The 3,200-nt window shown below is 36.1% G+C and overlaps 1 pseudogene; it reads right to left on the reverse strand.

Moving 5' to 3' along the window:
* Positions 1–2,583: 2,583 nt before the first annotated feature.
* On the reverse strand, positions 2,584–2,747 carry LOC150105996 (U2 spliceosomal RNA; annotated as a pseudogene).
* Between the last annotated feature and the right edge of the window lie 453 nt (positions 2,748–3,200).

Genomic DNA, 3,200 nt, shown 5'->3' on the forward strand with positions numbered 1-3,200 from the left:
TGTATTATGTTTGTGATTAACGTTATATTGCAGCCATTTTGTTATGGCGGAACCCAGATATTGTCATATTTGGTTCTCTTTTTCAAAACTACTGGAAATTCTCCAGCCCTGTCGCTTAAGGAGCGGATAATACCTATTTCTTGAACCCGGGTGGTGAGAGCATGTGGCGTTCAGGTAACGTCCTGTTTGTTGGCTTCTTATATCCTCCGAAATTGCATGTGTTCTGCTAGTATATTTCTATAAGTGTGTCGAATTGCTAAAGAAATGTTAAGCCTCTAATTCTGTAGTGAATTTAGTAGGGCAGTGAATGTTATTCAGATAGGAGAGAAACTCTTCAAATTGGGCAATAGAGCCTCACCAAATGACGAATTTGTTGTTAAAATATCTGAGCTGTTGAGACTGCCTAAATTCCTCGTTCCAAGGTAGATTTGACTTGAGACGTTTTTACGTTTCTTCAGAGAAGTATAGCATATTTGTTTTTAAATCAAATTATTGTCTTATTATGGAAATTAATACTAGGGACGTGATCCAGTTTTAGATTGGAATTGGTATCACTGAGTAGAGAGACTGTATTTTTTTCTAATTATTTTATGGAATCAAAACTGTCTTGTTGCCTTTGTCAGCTTTCAGCACTTCCATGATCTTATCTGTTTAATATGTTTCAAGCAAATGGATCCATTTTTGTAATGTTATTATTAAGTGTTTTTGCTTGTAGAGTTACGGAACCTGGGCGAATTGTTTTAAGCCTTTTTTTTAACATTTATGAGCATTTTAATAAACAAATTGTAGAAATAAATCTAACTGTATGAATACATCATATAAAAATAAAAATATGAATGCCTTAAGTTTTCCTCGATCCGTTTAGTTATGCTTGGAAGTCAAACAGTATTCTCAGCTGAAATTTGGATACGTTCGTTATCATTTAATCGGATTTACGAATCTTTTAAAATATTTTATCAGGTATATAATACGAATTTCATGTACAACAGAAATTCCTTTTACATTACAAGTGTAACTAGTCGAGAAGATTTAAATGCAAAATATTTTATCAGGTATAACCACCTTAACTGGCATTATTGATCAAATACGAATCCTCATACGCTTCGTATCCATCATATATTTCAATGTAATATCAAGAGTATTACAATTTTAATATGCACTTCGCATTCATAATAACTTTGACTTCTTGGCCGGTAGCGTGGTTTCACAAATTTCAAGTACAACAGAAATTAATTTACATGTGTGCTACAGTTTGACTACAAGTGTAACTAGTGGAGAAGAGTTAACATTTTCATGAAATGAAAAAAAAAAAAAAAAAAGAGAGAGGTTTGGGTGTCCACATTTTGACAGTAACAATAAATATCTAATGCTGTATAAGTTCTAACATTACGCAAAACCAATGATTCCCCTCTTTCTCTTGTTAATCGCATCTCTTCTTTTATCGTACTTTCTTAACCTGGGATTTTTCGGTTGACATTGCTAATTGAAGTAAATAAATAAATAAGTAACTTTGTACTGCTAATCTCCACATCCAAAGACGCGACAATAGCTTAACTGCCCCACCCCCCCATCCGTTCGAGTCGCGCATAGAGTCTTAGCGCTTTCCACTACAATTACGCTTTGTGGTTGAAACTTAATATAATTCACGTTGAGGGGTTTTTCGAGTGACTTAAAGTCTTATATTAATAGTAATATATGCATGTTTAACTAAGTAAACTTCATTTAAATATTTCGTTCTTATTAATCAGTTTCTAGAAATCGCGGTAATCTTTATAGATCTCTAAGAACCTGAAACAGAATATCACGAATAAAACTTTGAGAAACGAATGGCTCAAAACATAATTTGTTATAAAAATCTTCGTAACAAGAAATAACATCTTAATTCGGTATAACCGATTTCGAGTTTTCCTGTTAAGCAATCTGCGCCTCTGTGTTCTATACAGCTGTTCGTAATATGCGTAGATGAAACGAGAATGGTCCGGCTGATCGCTGGAGTACGTTAAATCTTAAAGACCTGGACGATACATGAACCCATCAAATGTCTTCTGGTAGGTTTTTATGTTTGTGAGCGGAAACTGAAGGAGTTGCAAATAAACCAACTCCACACTCACAGTGGAGTCTGAAGGATTTTGAGTTGGAAAATTTAAACTACAAACTTGTCAAAATCAATTAGCAACACAAAGTGTAAAGAGAAAGTAAATTTATCACCACCGAACTTTCTAATCTGGATCTCATAACTGTTAATCAACAAGGATTAAGAACATCTCTAATTTATTGAAAATGGCAAATCAATTTAACTAACCCATCTCTGAAGACACACAAAATGGGCTGGTTGCTGAATCTTTTCCTGAATTAAAACTTGCTTAAAGTTTCCTTTTCGATGTTCAGAAAGCGACGAAGAGAGTTGTGAAACTTAAACAGTAAAATTGAAAAGGACTTGGAGGATGAAAATCGTTTGCGTATCTCTTCCAGGCAATCTTCCAACGATGACAGACATCATCGTTGGAAGATTGCCTGGAAAGGGGGGGAGGCTATAAAGTCCTTATCCATATCTCGTATTTGCTTTTCCCCAGTCTGGGGTTTAAAGTGTCTGTACTTAGATAGTTTGATATCTCGAGCCCCTATGGGACCCCTATCTGATATCAGTTATCAACGAAAAAGAACAGATACTGCACTCTCACTTAGCTCGAAAATTTTGTAAGAACAGATACTACACTTTGATCTTAGCCATAAGGCCGAGAAGCGACAGCAGAAGATATTATGGGAGTTCATATCTTTCATCACCGGCCTGTGGAGTCTAAACGTTGTGATGAGGGTCAGCAGATAGTGAGAGAGGAAGAGAAAAAGGTAGAAAGAATAGTAGTAAGTATTATAGAGACCTCATTTGACCTGCTTGGCCACACTTAACCTAATAACAGGTCTGGCCCAAGCGAATCTCCGACATCATCTCTCTATATCCGTTCGTACAGCCTTCGATTGTCAACCTTCTCTTCCGATGTCTGACAAACGAAAGAAGCTAAAACAAATATAAAAGAAGACTAAAAAACCCTAAAGGATAGGACTAAAAAAAACGATGAAAACACAAAGGACAAGTGGGTTACAAATTTGGAACTAAAAGAAAGGGGAAAGAGCCTGGCCGAGTGATTCAGCCCACAAGGGGCTGCACCGCCACGCTGTAAGCCTTCGCCGCTCGGGTTCTC

Source organism: Typopeltis vanoorti, chromosome 6 (genome assembly GCF_054136105.1).
Source record: "Typopeltis vanoorti isolate ZY-2024b chromosome 6, IOZ_Tvanoo_1.0, whole genome shotgun sequence".
Lineage (NCBI taxonomy): Eukaryota > Metazoa > Arthropoda > Arachnida > Uropygi > Thelyphonidae > Typopeltis > Typopeltis vanoorti.